The sequence below is a fragment of the Heteronotia binoei genome, chromosome 5 (genome assembly GCF_032191835.1).
Source record: "Heteronotia binoei isolate CCM8104 ecotype False Entrance Well chromosome 5, APGP_CSIRO_Hbin_v1, whole genome shotgun sequence".
NCBI lineage: Eukaryota > Metazoa > Chordata > Lepidosauria > Squamata > Gekkonidae > Heteronotia > Heteronotia binoei.
Window position 1 is genome coordinate 37942813 of NC_083227.1, and position 21442 is coordinate 37964254.

Genomic DNA, 21442 nt, shown 5'->3' on the forward strand with positions numbered 1-21442 from the left:
AACCCAGCTTTTAGGGCATGAAACGATATATAATAAACATGAGCTAGTTGGTGATTTGCCAGCTGCTGGTTTGTTCGGAACTACAAGTAAGAAAACAACATTAAACAGGACTGTCTGCTTGATTTAAATTTAGGCAGATTAATTTTAGCAGATTAACAGTGCAATCCTAAAGACACTTCCCTGGGAGTAAACCCCATTGAATAAACTGTAGAATTCAGAATATACCTGTTTAGGATTGTTCTCTAAATAACTTTGGGTGTGAATATAAATGACAAATAAAAACAATGATTCTGAAGCAAGTATTTGCTTTTAAGCCACGAGGAATTCAGATCCGCAGTGTTTGGAAGTTGTTCTGTAGCCAGGATCTCAAGCCCACTAGCTGATTGTATGCGTAAAGTGCAAAGGTGCCAGGTAGGGAAGAAGCTTGTGCTGCCTTTCCTGACCAGGCAATTCCTCATATGCACTCTCTTCAATATTTGGGGTGGGAGGGAGGCACTTTATGCCAGGAGAGTGGAAGGAATTCAGCCATGGAGTGTGGGATCCCTCCGCTCTTCACATAGGCCCTGGAAGACCTAGGAGAGCCAATCCCTGTAACTAAGTCTTCACAAGGAGGAGGACAGCACCTATCCAGGAAACAAGAGGGACAAATACGTCTTCTCAGACAACATTTGACACCCATTTTTGGCGGGTCATAACTTGTATTTAAACAGTATAACAATACTGTTCTGATCTGGGGAGCTGCTAGGGATGGGTAGGGACTAGAGATGGGCACGAACTAGGAAAATTGTGGTTTGTGTTGGTTCGTGGTTCATTTGATTGATTTGGGAGCTGTAGAACAGGTCACGAGTTAGAGACGCCAAACTCACTGGGAGTCTTCAGCAGTCTATCCTCCACCTGCCCTCCAAATTTAGTGAAGACAAGATTTGGAGTGTCTGAGTTATAGCCCCCCCTGCCCCAAAGCAGGTGGCCCCAGGAAAGCTCAGATTCAGGTCTCAGGACAACTAACTCTTCTCTTTATGCTGCAAAATGAAAGCAGCTGAATCAAGGTGCCAACTTCCATAGTGCAGAATGGGAGCCCTGTGATTGGCTCCCAAAGCTGCCAATCAAACTCTGGACAACTGCTATGGGTGTTTCTAGGGCTCTCAGAAGTCCACCCCCAGCATTGCTTAGGAATTGATCAAATTGGTGCCAGACTGTCTCGAAAAATGAACCACAAAAACAAACCAAATGAACCAAGGACCAAACAGCCCAGTTCGTGCTCGAACCGCAGTTTGTTTTTCAGTTTGTGCACATTCCTCATAGGGTCCATTGAAAAGGAAGGGTGAGAATTCACAGCTTGGCATTAGTTGTGATAACCAGGCAGTAGAACCCCAGTCAGGAACCAACTATCAAACTGTTTTTTGAACTGAAGTGAAATAGTTAACAAGGAAGCAGCTGGTTAATTCTTCTTATTAATTCTGTGCATGCTACTGAAAACAGCCTGTTTTGTGGTTTTGTATTTAAATGCATAAAACCATAAAATCTGAAACTCTGTTGTGTTCAGAAACACCGTCAAGATCACTTATCAATAATATGCTGCAATTATAAACAACATGATAAGCATTAGGTTCAAAAAAGACAGGAAGGATAGGAAACAATCCAATAGTATAGAAGAAAAATTTATTCAGTCTAAGAAGATGTGTAAACAGAAAACTCACCTGACAACCATATGACAATAATAATAATATTTAAAAGGAACAGTATGACTAATGCTATTGTTTTCTTACACAGCCACTTAAAACACCAACTGAAACCTAGAGAAAAGCAAGAAAAAGTTAATTTATTCAACTGGAATTGATATTTTCCTGCTGTGGCTTTGTGAAAAATAAAACCACACTTTCACTGTGGGGATTTTGGGCTGCAACTGCTAGAGCTGTGCATACCACAGGTCTACAAATAAACTTTCCCCTATGGCAAGTATAAATTAATTGTCACCAGGCAACCCGATGAATTCCATGGAGGAATACAAATTGTGATAGAAAGTCTGGGTCTCTCCATGCTTCTATATAAAGCACACATAACTTGATATTTGCTGCCACACCCACCTTTGCCCGCCTCAGGCTACAATACTTTCTGCCACTGTATACCACTCTGGTGGGAAATCTCTTGGCCTCAGAGCTGGGAAAGGAGGAGGTTTCTCTTACCTGGGTCCTCTTCCTCCCAACCAGCACATTGTTGCTTTCAATAGCAGCCGTTGGCTGTCATCCATGGCCAGGGCAGCCCGGGTTTTTGTTGCCCCAGGCCACTGCCTCACCCGCACCCCTATCCCTGCCCTCCATGGAGGTATTTAAAGGGGAGTGGGGCTGCTTCTGCTGCCTCCCATTGGGAAGGGAAGCGGCAGAAGCAGCTAATCTGGCTCCCCCCTCCCATTTAAAGACCCCTGACAATGAGCTGATAGGTGGTATTTAAATGGGGGGAGGGGGTTGCTGCGACGCTGTCTCTTTCATCTGCCTGATCCCTGGCAGGCGAAAGAGGCGGCCCAGGACCTCTACCTTGCTCCCAGGTTGCCTTCCCTTAAAGGGATGGCAGCCTGGAAGCAAGACCAAGCTGCCTCTTTCATCCACTTGGATCTCAGGCAGGTGAAAAGAGATGGCGCTGCACCGGCTGGCGTGTGGGGAGGGGTGCCTAGCAGTGCCCTCTAGGGGATCTGGTGCCCTAGGCAGCCACCTACATGGTCTTCTCCCATGTGCCAGTCATGTTCTTGGCCCGCTGACAGAGCTTCCTTTTTATCTCATTCTCCACTCCCATCTCTATTCCACTCTCAGCCCCTCCATTAGGTCTAGCCCTTGTCCATCAGGCTATGCCTGGATTGTGGGCTTATTCCCATCTCTCAGTCCGTGGGGCTACACCCTGGGCTCTCAGCAGGGGGCAAGCCCAAGCCTGCCCCCACCAACCTTGCAACTTCTGGTTCCCGGCCCTCAGTTGCACTTCCTGCACCACCTGCCATGGTTTCCACAGGTTCCAGCCATTCTCCCACTGCCTGTCATCACATTGTCCAAGTTCTGCCTACCTAGGGCTGTCTTTGTCTCTCTCGGGCAGCACTCTACCATTCCTTCCATTGGTTGCTCCTGTCTGTCTTGCTGCATTTGTTCAGGAAGCAGCTGCTGACATAGCCCGGACAATTGCTGGAATACCGACGAAGAGGTTATTTCTTTTGGATGAGTGGGCCATGTGTTTCTTTTGGGGTTCTGATGCTGCAGTGTGGGAGTCCTCCTCAGGACTAGGTTGAAGAGAAAAGAAGTAAGCTCTGAGGGTGCTGAATACAAACACATAAACATCTTATATTGAATCAGATCATTGGTCCATCAAGGTCAGTATTGCCAGGTCAGACTGGCAGCTCTGTACAGGATCTCATGTCTTTCACATCACCTACTACCTTAACTGAAGGTGCCAGGGATTGAACTTGGGACCTTCTGTATGTCAAGCACTGAACCACAGTTCCCCTCTCCTTCCCCAATATGAAATGCTTGTGCTGCATGGTTGCAGAAACAGGCAATATGCACACTCGATCCAGATATTGCTAACTGCTTTCATGGTGGTGGTCATGCAGTTATGAAACAATGCTGATGTCAGGGGGTGTGGCCTAATATGCAAATGAGTTCCTGCTGGGTTTTTTCAATAAAAAGCCCTGCATATGGCAGTATTCTCTGGCTGCTAAAAGTTAACTATGCACCACTAGGTGGTAAGCTAGACTTGTTTTTAGGCAAGACACATTTCAGAGGTGGTTTGCCATTGCTTGCCTCTGTGTCATGGCCCTAGTATTCCTTGGAGGCCACCCTTCCAAATAATGAAGGATAGGGGCACCTTCTTTTGGGGCTCATAGAATTGGACCCCCCAATTCAATCTTTTTGAAACTTGGGAGATGTTTTAAGGAGAGGCACCAGATGCTATGCTGAAAAATTGGTGCCTATACCTCAAAAAACAGACATATCCCTTCCTCCTCCCCGCTTTCTGATGACCCTGAAACAGGGGGGGGGACCTCCAAAATAGGGGATCCTCTGCCCCCACCTGGAGATTTGAAAAAAGCAAAAACTCCGTATACAGAATATTTACTGATGAATACTTCCAAATTTCCAATAAAGATGACTTCCAAAAATAGAAAATTTAATTTCTTTTACTAGTATCACAAAGTTCATACAACATTCATAGTCATTACAGATTAGCTCTCTGTAGGTAGAATCATAGAGTTGGAAGGGACTTCTAGGGTCATCTAGTCCAACCCCCTGTACAATGCAGGAAACTCACAACACCTCCCCCTAAATTCACAGGATCTTCATTGCTGTCAGATGGCCATCTAACCTCTGTTTAAAAACCTCCAAGGAAGGAGAACCCACCACCTCCCAAGGAAGCCTGTTCCACTGAGGAATCGCTCTAACAGTCAGGAACTTCTTCCTAATGTTGAGCCGGAAACTCTTTTGATTTAATTTCAACCCATTGGTTCTGGTCCTACGTTTCGGGGCCACAGAAAACAATTCCACGCCATCTTCTATATGACAGTCCTTCAAGTACTTGAAGATGGTGATCATATCACCTCTCAGCCGCCTCTTCTCCAGGCTAAACATGCCCAGCTCCTTCAATCTTTCCTCATAGGATTTGGTCTCCAGACCCCTCACCATCTTCGCCACTCTCCTCTGCACCCGTTCCAGCTTTTCTATATCCTTCTTAAAATGTGGTGCCCAACACTGAACACAATACTCCAGGTGAGGTCTTACCAGAGCAAAGTGATACCATCACATTGTCATGGGTGCTGGGGGCCCTGCAGAAGAAGCCGAGCCTGCAGAAGAAACTGTGCCCCTGCCACCTGCACCAGTGCCCCTGCCTCCTGCTGGAGAAGATCCAAGCCCCCCTGCCTCGCCCTCTCAGGTGGCTTGTGTGCGTGACCGCCTTCGTCAGGACCTCAGGGATCGGAGGAGGGCGGCATACTCACAAGCAAGACGCTCCCTGAGCCCTGAGTTTTGAAAGGATTCTGGCCCTTCTAGGAGTGAGGGTGCTTGAGTCCCAGCAGGATCCTGGCTGCCCTCTGAATCAGCAATTAGCCCAAATGGGCAACAGACAGCAGAGGGCTATATAGCTGTGGGCTTTGAGAGAAGGCTTTGTGGAAGCAACTAGTCACTTGCCTGACGTTCTAGCAGCCACTTTGGCTTCTGACTTCGGCTTCTGGACCCCCTGACTCTGGCATTGACTTCTGGACCCCCTGACTTCGGCTTCTGAACCTCTGACCTACGATACCTGGACTGTGATTTGGTTTTGGCGCTTTGGACCCTCCTTGCTACCCAGCTACAGACCTTGGACTGCCCCTGGACTTCGCCTGGCCTAGTCCCAGCCCGTGACACACATCACGTGATCTGGATACTGTATTTCTGTTGATACAGCCCAAAATTGCATTTGCCTTTTTAGCCACCGCATTACACTGTTGACTCATGTCAGCATATGATCCACTAAGACCCCTAGATCCTTTTCGCACATACTACTGCTAAGACAAGTCTCCCCCATCCTATAACCATGCATTGGATTTTTCCTACCTAAATGCAGAACTCTACATTTATCTCTGTTAAAATTCACCTTATTGGTTTTAGCCCAGTTTTCCAGCCTGTCAAGCTCATCCTGTATCCTGTTTCTGTCTTCTTCTGTGTTTGCAACCCCTCCCAATTTAGTATCATCTGCAAATTTAATAAGCATTCCCTCTATTCCTTCTTCCAAATCATTGATAAAGATGTTGAACAAAACAGGTCCCAGGACAGATCCTTGAGGCACTCCACTTGTCACTCCTCTCCAAGAGGATGAGGAACCATTCACAAGCACTCTTTGGGTGCGATCTGTCAACCAGTTACAGATCCACCTAACAGTAACAGGATCCACATTTTACCAACTTGTCAACAAGGATAGTATGTTTATCAAAAGCCTTTCTGAAATCAAGATAAACGATGTCTAAAGCATTCCCCTGATCCAGCAAGGTAGTCACTTTCTCAAAAAAAGAGATCAGGTTAGTCTGACATGACTTGTTCTTGAGAAAGAAGCCTTGGATGCAATTCATCTGGTCCTGAGGACTAGTTTCATTTAAAGAAACTAGGTGTTTATGTACTACCCCTATGCTGATCCTAGGTTGGAACTTCATACTTTCCTTATATGTTCTGTTTTTGCCATGTTGAGCACCATTTCCCTCAGAAGAGAAGACTGAAAAAAAGTAGGAATTGAGCAGTTCCGCCCTCTCTTCATTACCTGTTACAATTTCACTTTCTTGCCCTTGCAATGGGCCTACCATGTCCTTGCTCTTTTTCTTACTCTGAACATAAGAAAAGAACCCTTTTTTGTTGTTTTTAGCATCTTTGGCCAGCCTAAGCTCATACTGAGCTTTAGCTTTCCTAACTTTTTCTCTACAAGCACTGGTGATTTGTTTATATTCATCCTTGGTTATAAGGCCCTCCTTCCAATTCCTAAAGGAGTCTTTTTTATTTCTCAAGTCTTTAGAAAGCTGTTTATGGAGCCACTTCAGCTTCTTTAGGCTTTTTCCATTTTTTCTTCTCATAGGAATCGCCTGTGATTGCACTTTTAAGAAACTCCCACCCCTCCTGAACCCCCTTTCTCCTAAGTATTTCTGACCATGAGATTTTACCCAGCATAGTTCTAAGTTTATTGAAGTTTGCCTTTCTGAAGTCCAACCTATAAGTCTGACTACATATAGCTTTTCCCTTCCCTAAGACTATAAATTCCAAAATCACATGGTCACTACTGCCCAGGGTGCCCACTATTTCCACTTCCTCAATCAATTCTTCCTTGTTGGTGAGAATCAAATCCAAGATAGCAGATCCCCTTGTTTCCTTCTTCACTTTCTAGAAAAGGAAGATGTCAGCAAGACAAGTCAGGAATCTATTTGACTTTTCATTTTTAGCAGAGTTGGACTTCCAACAGATGTCCAGGTAATTGAAATCTCCCATGATCACTATATCCCTTCTCTTGGAGAACTTTGCAATCTGCTGTAAAAGTATCTCATCCAAGTCCTCTGCCTGACTTGGTGGTCTATAGCAGACCTCCACAATAATATCACTGTTATTTCTTACTCCTTTTTTTTTTACCCAGAGACTCTTAACTGAGCTGCCATGCTCAGATTCACATATTTCCTCACAAGTGTATACCTGCTTCACATATACTGCTATGCCTCTGCCCATTCTCATTTGCCTGTCCCTTTTAAGTAAGTTGTACCCCTGAATCCTAATATTCCAGTTGTGAGTGTCATCCCACCAAGTTTCAGTAAGGCCTATTATGTCATAGTCTCCTTCCCGTATTAGGACTTCTAGTTTCTCCTGTTTGTTTCCCATACTCTGTGCATTAGTGTAGAGACATCAGAATCCACGTTTTATGCATCCCAAGGGTTTAGTTTCCATACCAGCCTGCAAGTAATTCATATACATTTTCCAAATACCATCAGTTTACAGACACAACCGGTCTGAGCTTCCTGTTTCGCATTATTGCTTTATCCAAGCTAGAATTTCACACCACCATATTGCTTCACTCTTCACAATCAATAATATACCTTATTTCACTTCACCACCACTTATTAGTGCCAGGTGACACAAGGATATGTCTCATTATTACAACTTATCTCCAAGTGACCAAGATCAGTACCCTGGGAGAAAATGGCTGCTTTGAAGGATGGATTCTAAGTCATTACATCCTGCAAAAATCTACCCCTTCCTTTCCCTGTGATTCCTGAATCCACATCGGACACAGTCTTTCAGGAAATACTGTTTAAAAGCTCCCTGCAGAAGCAACCACCCACTTCAAACAAAGTTCAGCAATCTTGAGCTATTATTTTCCACAATATAAGATCTCACTGACCAATGACCTTATGAATATGATTAAGCCATCTGAAGATATGTATAATCACAGGAAGAAAGGATGTTGAATTGTTTTTCTGTAACTGTAAAAAAGACACAGCCGAGTTGCTGTTCACCCAGAAGATTGTGGATCAAGAATTTAGGAAAAGAGAATTTGAGTTTGACCCCTGAAAAATTATGCTTTAAGGGGGCCCCACTGAAATTTAAACTCCTGTTGAGTTTTGACATGTCTCAATAAGCTTTATTATCATCATCATTGAAAGTGAAGTCTTTGTCATATCCAAATTCCACTGAGTACAGGCAAAAGCCTCACAAGAAATTGTGGAGGAATTATCATGCCAACCAACAGTGCCAAATGCCAATATTTTGTTAACTTGAGGTATTATCAGAATTTCCTTGTGGACTAAATGTTGTATCTGAGTATTCCAAGGCTATTCACAGCCATTCCAACTTACTTTGTCTTATTTCCTCAGAAGCTGCCATTTCTTCACCTGCTTAAGTTGCATGCACTCATTTACAGATGTATCATCTCTCTCTTCATTCTCATAGTTATCCATAGACAAAAACTTAAGCAGAATAGATTGTTTTTTCTTTCATGAAGCCGAAATTGTTGTGAGCGAGACTCAAGTTGTGAGCGAGCTTTTGGATGTTTTAATTTGTGTTCTTTGAAAAAAATCTTGTTGTATTTTGTGTCCTTCAGTGTGACTCAGTATATGAAGAAGGGTGCATGCATATAAAAGCTTACACCCAGAATTAAAGTTTGTTGGTCGAGGATGCAACTGGACTCAGATTTGGTGTTACTCTGTTAGTTGGCTTGCATCTGAGGAGATAAAATGGGATATAAATGTTACAAAGAAATGCAAGGGAAGGGAAGGGAGGGATCCCCTCTCTGCAAAAACCTAACAGTAACAACTGCTGATATCACATATCCACACACAAACCCTGCCAGAGGTTGTTGTTTTTTTAAAACCCTGCCATTTTAGATTGCTGCAGCATGCAAAAATGGGTGCTGGCTAGGATGCAAGTTATAGCAACAGGACTGCCAACTCTAGCACAGAGAGATCCTGGTGATTTTGGGCAGTGGCTATGGAGTGCTGGTTTGGGAAGGGGAAAACCCCAGACTCCAAACCCATAATCTCCAGGAATTCCTTACCTGGAACTGGCAACCCTCCCTTCCATTCTGCTCAGTTGTTAGTTCCAATAAGCTAGAAATATCTTTGCATATGCTGTTGGACTTAGACCTGGATCAGAACCTGCCCATTGATGCATGATATTCACTGGATAATCTTATGCCATTTGCAACTTTTCACCTTAACATATTTCACAGAACTGAGAGGCTAAAATGGTGGAGAATCTGTGTTATCTCTGAGCTCCTTAGAGGAAAATCATAGGACACTGCAGTCCTAAACAGAGTTACACCTTGCAAATCAACTGAAGCCAGTAGGTTTAGAGGAGTTGTAAGGAACTTGATAATTCAGGCTTCAGGTTCTAACTGGACCTTCCTTCAGAGCTCTAAGTAGTTTTGGGATTCTGGCTTATTTGAAAGTGCTCCCTCTGAGGATTAGTGACACTGTGAGCAGTTTCTGTTACTTGAAAATTCAACCTTGGGAAACCCTCTTACAAGTCTGTATACCTGCTCTCTAGTTTCTTCTCACAGCAGACACTAATTAACTGGTCGGTCCTGATTGGACATTGAGTTGTTGGGTGATGCACTGATAGCTAGAAAAGATGGCTTCTTTCGCCTTTTCCACCTTGGTATGTTTCCCTGCTGTACCAGCCAATCATGAAGAGGGCCTGTATTCTATCAGATGGGCAAAATGGATGATTAAAGAATACCATTCAGAGATGCCTGAAAGTAGAAAGGTCTAATATTTTCATATAGGCAGATTTCATATAGCAATAGTGAGGTTTGTTTTATATTTTTTGTCTGTGACTGCCCTGACCTGGATAGCCCAGGTTAGCCTGATCTTGTCAGATCTTAGACGCTAAGCAGGGTTGGCCCTGGCAAGTATCTGGAAGGGTGACCTCCAAGGAACACCAGAGCCGTGATGCAGAGGCAGGAAATAGCAAACCAACTCTAAAACATCTCTTACCTCAGTGGTCCCCAACCTTTTTGGCACCAGGAACTGGTTTGTGGAAGACATTTTTTTCATGGATGGGGGAGATGGTTTCAGGATGAAACAATTGTGCACTTTATTTCTAAAGTGTTTGGTGTGGTGGTGACGTGCATGGACTCTTATCTGGGAGAATCGGGTTTGATTCCCCGCTCCTCCACTTGCAGCTGCTGGAATGGCCTTGGGTCAGCCATAGCTACTCACAGAGTTGTCCTTGAAAGGGCAGCTTCTGGGGAGAGCTCTCTCAGCCCCACCCACTTTACAGGGTGTCTGTCGTGGGGGACGAAGGTAAAGGAGATTGTGAGCCGATCTGAAACTCTGAAATTCAGAGAGGAGGGCAAGATATAAATCCAACGTCATATTATTATTATTATTACTACATTGTAATAGGGTTGCCAAGTCCAATTCAAGAAATATCTGAGGGCTTTGGGGGTGGAGCCAGGAGACAGTGGGGGTGGAGCCATAAGCAAAGGTGTGACAAGCACAATTGAACTCCAAAGGGAGTTCTGGGCATCACATTTAAAGGAACCGTACACCTTTTAAATGCCTTCCCTACATTAGAAATAATCAAAGATAGTGGCACCTTCTTTTGAGGCTCATAGAATTGGACCCCCTGGTCCAATCTTTTTGAAACTTGGAGAGCATTTTGAGGAGAGTCATCAGATGCTATGCTGAAAATTTGGTGCCTCTACCTCAAACAACAGCCCCTCCAGAACCCCAGATACCCCCAGAACAATTCTCCACTATACCCTATGGGAATCAATCTCCATAGGGAATAATGAAATGCCCAGCAGACATTCCCCCCTCCCCTGTTTCTGACAATTCTGAAGCGGGGGATTGATATCTTTACTCACAAGTTGCTGAACTTCCAACATCTTCAAAGTAACACAAACCAACCAAAGGTTCAAGTTTACCTTTCCTAAGCAAACGACCTCTGAAAAGATCGTGCAACCAATGGAGGATCTGGGCTGCTTTCACAGCCACTGGGAGCAGCCATGTTATTCTGCATGCTCCCCCCGTCCCCATTCAGCCTCAAAGACACAGACACAGAATCCCAAGAGGAAGCCTTCCCAAGTAGAGTCTGAAGCCTCCGGAGGTGGAAAGGCACATGGTGGCTGTGGGGGCGGTGTTTCCCCCCGCCAGCCAGCTGACTGGGAGCAGGAAGGAGCCTGGGAAAGTGGGAGAACCTCCATTGGGACTGGGGATTGGCAAGCCTACATTGTAATATATAATGAAACAATTATACAACTCACAACCTGGTTGCTAACAGGCCATGGACCAGTACCAGTCCACAGCCTGGGGGTTGGGGACCCCTGCCGTACCTTATAAACAAAGTCTAGCTCACAATCTAGTGGTACATAATGCTAATTTTGCTAGAATGTCTGTCTGCCAGACAATGTTAGGAGACCTAATGGCTATGCTATACACACTGCCATACAATATACTATACTGGCCGTAACTGAGTGATTTATGCTTCACAACACTCCTTAAACTAATAAATTTGATTTACATTTCAAGCCATATCCGGAATCATTGACTCAAACATAGGTGCCCCCCCAGAATGAACTTTTGAGAGTGGAAAACTGAGGCCTTAAAAAGGCAGAGCTTTCACTTTCACAAGTCCTGCCCGCCTGACTCCTGAAGTAGCCACATACAGAAGAGGAGGCTTAGAACCTCTCCTTCACAACTCTGCTAAGGATAAGAGATAAACAGGAAACATGAGTGACGCATGCTTCCTTTCTTCCTTTCACTTAGTTACTGGGACAATGCAAGCACTTCATTATTAGCATTCAAGTATTTTTTGGGGGGGAGGGGGGGATAGGATGTGAGACTTTTCTAGTAATGCAGCTTAAAAAATATAATCAAATGAGTCCACATAGCTGAAGCTGTGCTTTCTTGTGATCCATGGAACTGGGCAAAGGAAGCACTGGCTCTTCCAGTTTTAGGCACCTATCTCACATTTATTTAACCTCCCTATTACGAGACAGCCCTTCCTCAGCCATAGGGTTGCCAGCCCCCAGGTGCGGGTGGGGGATTCCCCAATTTCATGGGAAGCCCTGCCCCCTACTGCCACGACCCTATGTGATGATGCCACACAGAAGTGACATCATCACACTGGGGATGTAACATGGTGTTTTCAGCAAAACTCTATGTTAACCATAGAATGTTAACTATAGAACTTAAATGTTAATCATAGAGTTTTGCTCAAAATACCAGACATTCCTGGCATGATGATGTCATTCCTGCATGATGCCCCTCACTCCCAGAGAGCTCCCTCCCACCATCTTCTGGAGAGTGCCTAGGACCTGGCAATCCTATTCAGACAGCAAGCTGGGATGGAACTTAAACGTGTAGCAAATTTTGGACAGCAAGGTTGTCCCAAATTTAGCATTTATTAAACTGGTGATGGGCAATTTGCTCTAAGATACAGAAAAATTAAGAGAAATCCTATTTGCTCACTTCAAATATCCATCCAGCATCCAGTGGCCCACCAGATGGCTCCAGGATGCCACAAATATAGAGTTGCCAAGAGGCCTGGAGAAAAATGTGTTTTTTTCTGTTCAATAGAAACACAATATGTAGAAATGGAGGTCTGAAGCTTTTCACAGTATGTAGGTAAATCACAATACCTGATAAATAACATCCTGTTAAGCATATGTTAAAAGGTACATGACTTTTTATTTTTCTTCAGGCGTGCTGGCAACTCTAGGAAACAGGGTATGGAGCACTCCCAGAGGCATACAGTCTCTGGACATTGAAGTGCCTAGCCTTTTAGCTCTTTCCTGGCCATAGCATTATTCTTGTCTTCCACTATGACATGGCATTCTGTGTTGTGCTGCTTCATAAATCTCAGCCAAGACCCAGCTATGATGCTTGCTCTTTTGCTGTTGAGCTGCTTTTTTTTCCACACCAAAGAAAGTATAGAGGCAAAGTTATCTGCCACATGACAAGATTGTTCCAACAGGACCCCATAATGCTTTGATCTTATAGAAAGCCAGGAGCAGACAAAGAAGCCTAAACAGCCCTGGAAAGGGCCCTGCACCCATACAAAGGAGGACAGGGAAGGAGAATGCAGGGTCTTCTTGGCAGTGGCCACTGGCTCCCACAAGGTACAGTAAGCTCCTACTGGCTTGTAGCAGCAGCTCACCTTGCACAAAGCAGGGGCTGCTGCCACTCACAGCAATGGTGGTTTCTGCTCATGTCATGCTAGATGGAGGCTGATGGCATGCAGTGTCTGACTTGTAGTACAGGATTGCCCTGGGGCCAGAGAGGTATTGGGAGGAGAGTGGCCGCCCCCATGCCATTGTTCTACTGGCATTTTTCTTTCCTTTTCTTAAAAAAAACCCTTTATTTAAATTTTCTGAAAATAATGAAAAAACAAGTGTATTATACAAAATACTAAAGAGGCCAGTAGGACCTTTAAGATGAACAAATTTTATTGTAGCATAAGCTTTTGAGAAACACAGATCTCTGTCAGATGTATTGGCAGAAATACAGCGCCAGGAACATCACTGTTACTGTCAAATTATGTCAAATGAGAATTTAGAATTGTTTTTGGATAATGTTGATTTTAAAGTCTTGTATATTTATTATATTGTATATTTTATGGATGTTGTTAGCCGCCCTGAGCCTGCTTAGGCGGGGAGGGCGGGATATAAATAAAATTTTATTTATTATTATTATTATTATTATTATTATTGGACAAAAAGCTGTGTTTCTTGAAAGCTTATGCTATAATAAAATTTGTTACTCTTAAAGGTGCGACTGGACTCTACTATTTTGCAGCAACAGACTAACAGGGCTAACTCCTCTAGGTGTATTATACAAGCATTCATACAACCAGGGTGTTACCAGTGATAAACATTTTGATAATAAAGAACCCCATGCTACTGGATTACAGAAATTCCACAAAATTCATGGCCAATCTATCCCTAAACAAAGCTAACAGAGGCAGGTCCCGCAGTTTAATTTACATTTAATATTTAATTAGAAACCTGAGCTAATAGCACAAAGGTCGAGGTTCGTGTCATTTCATGTTGCCATTGTCAAAACAGCCACAACATCTTAAACAGTTTATAAGAATACATAAAGAAAACACATCCGTTAAAGTATTTCACTCCCCCTCCCCTTATCAGACTTTTAGAGGCCCCACTGAAAGATACTTTTCTACATTCCAGCCATTCTGGTTAGGAAATCATTGCAAGTGTTGTTTAGCCACTTTTCCTTATATCAGCCTGTTTAGGTACAGCTGCAGAAAAATGGTTTAAGAATTTTATCTATTTAACTAGGAGTAGGGCCCATTGTGAAGAAAAATACAATGGGCTCTAGGAAGCTCTGCATCAGTGCCACCTCTTGCTGTCTTACCACCCATTAAGTGAAGGCATTCACTCCTCCCCCCCCCCCCCCACAAGGGGAGCTGATCTCCGATATCTGGAGAGCAGTTATAATTCTGAGTGATGTCCAGCCCTCACACGGAGATTGGCAAGATTGGTTCCCCAGGGGGAAATGGCATTGTACCTGCCTGAGATCCAGGCCCGGTGCTAGGGGTTCTGGCACCCCTAGGCTGAGCCCTGATCCCCCGCTCCTTGTTGGGCTCTTCACGCATGTACGCTTCACACAAGTGCTCAGTCCAGCCCAACCCCACTTCAAAGGGAGCTGGCAAGAGACCGTGGCCTCTTCCTGGTTCCCTTTGAAGCAGCACCAGCCCTGCTAAGATCCCACCCCTCCTCAAATCCCACCCTCTCCAGGCCCCACCCCTTAAATCTCCAGGAATTTCCTAACATGGATTTAACAACCCTGCAGCCTCTATATAGGAGGACAGTCTTTCTTTATTGGGGGGGGGGGGAACCAAAGCAGCTTACATCATTTTCCTCATTCCTCTCCCCCCCTATGATCTGAACAACAACCCTGTGAGGCTTCCGTATCTCCTTCTCAGGCAACCATCCTGGGTTGAGGCTGAGGGGAGGGTGGAGAGAGGGAGTGATAGGAAAGAGGCAGGAAAGACAGTAAAGGTGGGGCAGCCATGCCCTCTGAGGAAATGCTCCTGGTGGTGCCAGGCTCCCTGGATATTGCATTGGCCTTTGGAGGGTGCATGTGCTGGGAGGTCATCTGTGTGGGCTGTTGATAGGGCCTTTTGTGAGGCTGCAGTAGCTCTGCAGCCCTTTCTGAGGCCAGTTGACAGAGAAGAGTTGGAGATGTGGCTGTCTCTGAGGTAAGACTGCTTTTGTTCAACATTCCTGGGCCTGAAGTACATGGGGGCAGGGAAGTCAGCCAATGGAGGCCAGCGATGGTGACCAACATGTGATGGGCCAATAGTGTGTTCTCATGGCAACTGCCAGAACTTAGAATGGTTGTGTTTTACTGACAGAATCAGCTTTGCTGGCTAGCAATAGCCACTCAGGTGGGAGAGAGCAGCAGACGCAACCAATGGCATGCAAGTACTCTTGACTGATAGTTTGACAGCCCAGAGGTTGATACCCCACAGTCCCATTGAGCCCCAACTAATCAGGATGGTCAGATTTGCCACCATGACAGGAGAATTATTATTATAGTTTTACAAAATGTATGTTCCAAAGTGCACCAGCCTGAATGACCGAGGCTAGCTGGATTTCATCAGATCTCGGAAACTAAGCAGGATTGACCATGGTTAGTACTTGGATGGGATGTCCAGGATTCTTACCAGGGGTGGAATTCTAGCAGGAGCTCCTTTGCATACTAGGACCCTGATGTAGCCAATCCTCCAAGATTTTACAACAAAGAGCCTTGTAAGCTCTTGGAGGATTGGCTACATCAGGGGTGTGGCCTAATATGCATAGGAGATCCTGCTAGAATTCAATCTCAGGTTTCTACACAGTGGCAGGTAATGGCAAACCTCCTCTGTTCATCTCTTGCCTTGAAAACCCTATTGGGTTGCCATAAGTCAGCCGTGACTTAATGGCACTTTCCTCCACCACCACCCTCTGAGCTGATGACCTGGCAGCTTTCGGTGCACCCACTGGGCTACCTGATGATCCAGGACACATGTGCACCTGCCCAGCTGACCAGCAGGCAGCTAAAACTGTGTGCATACCTACCAGAGGCTAGCTGGAGGCTCAGAGGGGCCCCACCTAGCCAGTGGGGAAGGGCACACCTGGCCTGACCAACCTAAGGCACCCAAAGCCTTTGTGCCAGACCTGTCCAGACACCCCAAGGGTCTGCCTCAAATAGAGGGGAACTGCATATGTGTTCATGAATGTGTGTTTATATGTTCACTTAGCGTGAATGCTTGCACCTGTGTACATGCTCTTGAGCTCTTGAAAAGCTTTCATCATAATGCAAGTTCAGCTGGGCCAAGGTGAACAGACATGATAGTGACTCAGTACCAATATCAGAGGCCTTTGCTCTGAGAGCTTTGTCAACACACAGACCCAGCCCACTGTTCTCTGGCAGCGGCACAATAAAAAACTTCCTTTCCTTCCCCCTCCGTGAGTCTACCAGGCTGTTTCCCCCCCCCCCTTGAGCTAAGGTAATTTCTGTTTCCACCCATTTACAAGAACTATTTACAAAAGCTGGCAGCAATTCTTTAATTTTTCTCCTTTTCACATGCATAACCTCCACCTCCACCTCCACTCTCGGTTGTGGCTTTCCCAGAAGACTGCACTGAATATTAAGCTACTCTGGGGATGCTAAACACACACACACAAAAACGAAAGATTGCCATACAGATTCACAACACTATCCTAAGAGCACTTTCCTAGGAGTTAGCCCATTGAATAGACTTGGGCTGGATTCAGTCTTGGATTTCACCACACACACACACACACACGGGGGGGGGGGGATAAATTCATCACCAAGAAAGCAAGGTTTAATAAATCCCTGCTTTTTATGATTTACTACTCACAGTCACTAACACAAACATTCCACTATTTAAATATTATTTCTAAGGCTAGTGAATCCATTCAGGGATACTTGAACTATGCTACAGTATATCCAGTAAGATGGAATGTTTTAACCTCATCTGTTTAACTGACTGTGCATGGAAGCCTTGAAATGCACTCTGAGAGGCAGAGAATACTCTTTTACCACCTGGAACCTGGAGATCATACCCATATCTACTCCATAACTTAACACAAAGCACTGGGTTTTGACTTTGCTTTGTATTCATTAAATTCATTTGGGAGGGATGGTGGCTCAGTAGTACAGCGTCTGCAAATGGTCCCAGGTTCAGTTCCCGGCATCTCCAACTAAAAAGGGTCCAGGCAAATAGACATGAAAAACCTCAGCTTGAGACCCTGGAGAGCCACTGCCAGTCTGAGTAGCCAATTTGATGGACCAAGTGTCTGATTCAACATAAGGCAGCTTCATATGTTCATAGGTATCAAATTATGTTCAAACACTTTGCTGGTTGACACTGAAACTAATTTTGGAAGAGAAACCCCTGAATTTGTACTAAGAATATTTAGTAGTAAAAGCACAATTGTGTTTCCCAAGGTGGCCAGATGTGAGAGAGGCCAGGGCTCTTATGCCATTCCTAGTTGGGTAGAAAATGGCCTCTTTTGGCTACAGCAGTCAGAAACGCTGTACATGTCAGACTTTCCTCTTCTGGACAGCTATTCTGCCCTTCCCACTCCCTTTCAGCTTTATGCATGTTTACTCAAGAGTCCCTCTCAGTTCCAAGCCTCAGATTCAGAGAGAGCACAGCTCCTGAACCTTTCTGAGAGTTCCACCTCCTCCTTCTGAGAGTTCTACCTCCTTGTCCATTGAATAGTATTGCAGTTGCATAACAATCCCTGGATGAACTCCACCACCTATTTTTCTACAAAACAACCCCTGCTCAGTTCCATTGGCAGTTCTACTCGTGTATCTAATACATTGTGGTCTGATTACACAATACATTGTTCCTGGAACTGTCCTGGAGACTGTCATAGATATGTGCTCTGAGAGTTCAAGGTACAGATTAAATACTCAGGCATGCAGGGCCAAATTTAAATTTTGGACTGTGGTGTGAAGAGAGGGGGCCAAATCCTTCTCCCTGCAGTATTTCTACACTATTGGCTCTCAAATAGAGGATGGGATGAAATTGTTTTCTGTGGCCCCAGAAGATAGAACCAGAGCCAGTGGGCTGAAATTAAATCAAAAGAACTTCCTGAGTATTAGAGCAGTTCCTCAGTGGAACAAGATTCCTCAGAAGGTGGTGGGCTCTCTTTCCTTGGCAATTTTTAAACAGAGGCTAGATGGCCATCTGACAGCAATGAAGATCCTGTGAATTTAGGGGGAGGTATTTGTGAATTTCCTGCATTGTGCAGGGGGTTGGACTAGATGATCCTGGAGGACTCTTCCAACTCTATGATTCTATGATTCCCTGCCCTAAAATGGTCCTGGGGAGATATTTAATTTCTCCATGGAGCAAACAGCAACCTGAAGCCATTTGGTATCAATACAAAACAGCATTGCGGGGAGGCTTTAAGGCCACTTCCTGACACTCTACATCCCCAATCTGAAGTAGGACTCTGCATTCCTGGGAATTTAAGTTTTATCTAGGAACTCCAGGAAATATCTGGTGGGATAGATCCATGAACAATGTATCATGTAGCTAGGGTACATCATGTCAGATTTTCACCTCCATGGGAATTAATTATTTTTAATTTAATATTTAAATCCATTTGTATCCTACCCTTACTTACATCATTTTCCTTTCCTCCATTTTGTCCTCATAAAAACCCTGTGAGGTAGGTTTGGCTGACAGAGTGTGACTGGCTAAGGACATCCAGCGAGCTTCCATTGCATAAAATGGAGATTCATACCCCAGTCCCTCAGGTACTAAGCAGAAATGTTAACCATTACACCAGCCCAGCTCTTAGCTTCAGCCTTTTGTTCTTTCACTTTCACTGCCACCTTCTCTAGACCTGCTCAGTTCTCACTACTTTATTTCTTCTCCACATGATATGTTCCCACTGGGTTTATTTCCCCTTCTTTGGAGGAGGGGAAGATGTGAGATTTGATTATTGGATGTCATTATGTCTCACCGCTCATGCCAAAACTAGCATGTTTTGAAACATCACATTGTGTTGACTGTAGAGTTGTGTGTGTTTATGTGTGTGCATCAGTAGCAGCAGTTGTTTAAAAAGGATGCTTGATATGCAAAACTCCTCATTATTCCTCTATCTTTTACACATCTTTCTAAGATCTTTCAGTTCTGTCACAGAACTTGTCATGCTGTTTCTCTGCTTCATCCCCTTTCACTGAAATTAGGATCTATATTATAGCCTCTTTAGAGGTAACACACATAAAACCAGGGCAACCAAACCAGATGGCTCCCTGTCTCCCAAACTGCATTTTGTGCGCCTATAACTTTTGCTTTTTATGTCAGAAAACCATAAATATGTGTACTAAATATGCTCAGTTAAACATAGTAAATATATATTATTTATGATATTAAATGCATATATTTAATTGATATTAAATAAATGTTTATCAATGAAGTCCTATATTTATTGACAGAATTTGTATCCTGCCTTTCTGCCCTTATAAAAGCCACCATGCTGACTATCAAATTAAAGCAAACGTGATAAAATCACATTTAAAAGCCACTCAAATCGACCGCCCCCGGGGAAAAGCACACATATCGTTAAAACGCTTAAAACATGTTCGCATGTAGCGGGGAGGAAGGGAACGGCCCCCACGTAGGCTAGGAGAAGGCCAAGAAGACAGTGAAGGAAGGTACTTTTCTTCCCCCTCCCCCAACTAAAAGCTGCCCGGTTGTGACCGCGAGTAGTTTCAACTCGGAAAACAAAAGGAGGGAGCTTAAACCCTTCAGTCACACATTGAATCTGATCGACAGGGCAGTTCAACTATTCAGTACCTCATTTTGGACTCACCTCTCCCTAAGTGAAGAAGAGACGTTTAGGCAGGCAGAGCCAGCAGTGATCAACTGAAAAGGTTTTTGGTTTTTTGCAAGCGTCGTCTAGTTTCATTTTCTGTTAGTCCGTGACGGTTCTTTCGGCGTGAATTACTCAATGTTGGCTCCCGCCTTCCTGGTTTGTTTGTTTTTTGAGAGGAGAAAACCATGATTATTTAGTGGAAATCCCCGCTTAGTATTGCACAAGCTCTCTTGTTGTTATGCTTCCGACGGCGTTGTCAAACATGCGCATAACGTAATGAGCAGAAATCAGGGCTTTTTTTGTAGGGAAAGCCCAGCAGGAACGTACTTGCATATCAGGCCACAAACCCTGACTAGGGTTGCCAATCCCCAGGTGGGGGCAGGGGATCCCCCGGTTTGGAGACCCTCCCCCCCCCCCCCCCGCTTCAGGGTCCTCAGAAAGCGGGGGAGGGGAGGAAAATGTCTGCTGAGAACTCTATTATTCCCTATGGAGATTTATTCCCATAGAAAATCATGGAGAATTGATCCACGAGTATATGGGGCTCTGGGGGGGCTGTTTTTTGGGGTAGAAGCACCAAATTTTCAGTATAGCATCTAGTGCCTCTCCCCAAAATACCCCCACGTTTCAAAAAGATTGGACCAGGGGATCCAATTCGATGAGCCCCAAAAGAAGGAGCCCCTATCCTTCATGATTTCCTATGGAAGGAAGGAATTGAAAAGGTGTGCCGTCCCTTTGAATGTGATGGCTGGAACTCCCTTGGAGTTCATTTATGGTTGTCACACCCTTGCTCCTGGCTCCGCCCCTAATGTCTCCTGGCTCCACCCCCAAAGTCCCCAGATATTTCTTGAATTGGACTTGGCAACCCTAGGCAGGAGGGGTGATGCTCCCTCCTGAATCTGCTATACCTCTATGCCTCCTCTGCCATTCACTGCAGTCTTCTTACTGCTTACTTCTTACTGTCCCTCCCTGAATCAGTACAGAATTCGCAAAGTGAACAACGTCTCTCAGCCTTCCACTGGGTAATCCTCCTCAGGGCCGGCCGTAGACTGTCTGACACCTTAGGCAAGGCTAAATTATGGTGCCCCCCCCCCCCTCGACTGATAACCAATTTTCAAAAACAGATGAAAATGAAAAGCCCAATTTGGCATCCTCAGAAGGCTGGAACCCTGGAAGCCTAGTTTGCCTAGTGGCAGGGCTGGCCCTGATCCTCCTTGCTCCTTTCACAGCTGGGCCATGGTTCAAGGGACAGCATGACTCGGCTGTGACCCAAGCAAACCAAAAAAGTAGCCTATTAAAGGCTGAAATGGGGGCTGGTGGAGCTTAGGTTTGCCATTATGAAGGCAGAGTTTGGCTTCATCCTCTTCCCCTATTGGCTGTGTGATGGAAGCTTCTAACCACAGCCCTGCCACCATTTCCTCTGTAAGTAAAAGCAAAAATGGTTCTTCCTTTACTGTGATATAAAAAGAAAATTCTAGGAGCCCATAAGTCACACTCTGAATGAGTGAAGCATCTTGTGGATGCTTCCCCCACCAAGGCAGGGACATCCCTTCAGTAACGTGGTACAGAATCCCTGTGTGGAACCCAATATGGATGG

General features: G+C 44.8%; 1 long non-coding RNA gene across 1 annotated transcript; it reads right to left on the bottom strand.

Annotated features, from left to right (window-relative positions):
• Positions 1–8093: 8093 nt before the first annotated feature.
• LOC132571452 (uncharacterized) lies at positions 8094–20123 on the bottom strand. Its single transcript, XR_009555391.1, has 2 exons — positions 19846–20123; positions 8094–8694 (listed from the first exon to the last, which is right to left on the bottom strand). It is a non-coding gene; the product is annotated as an uncharacterized LOC132571452 (long non-coding RNA).
• Between the last annotated feature and the right edge of the window lie 1319 nt (positions 20124–21442).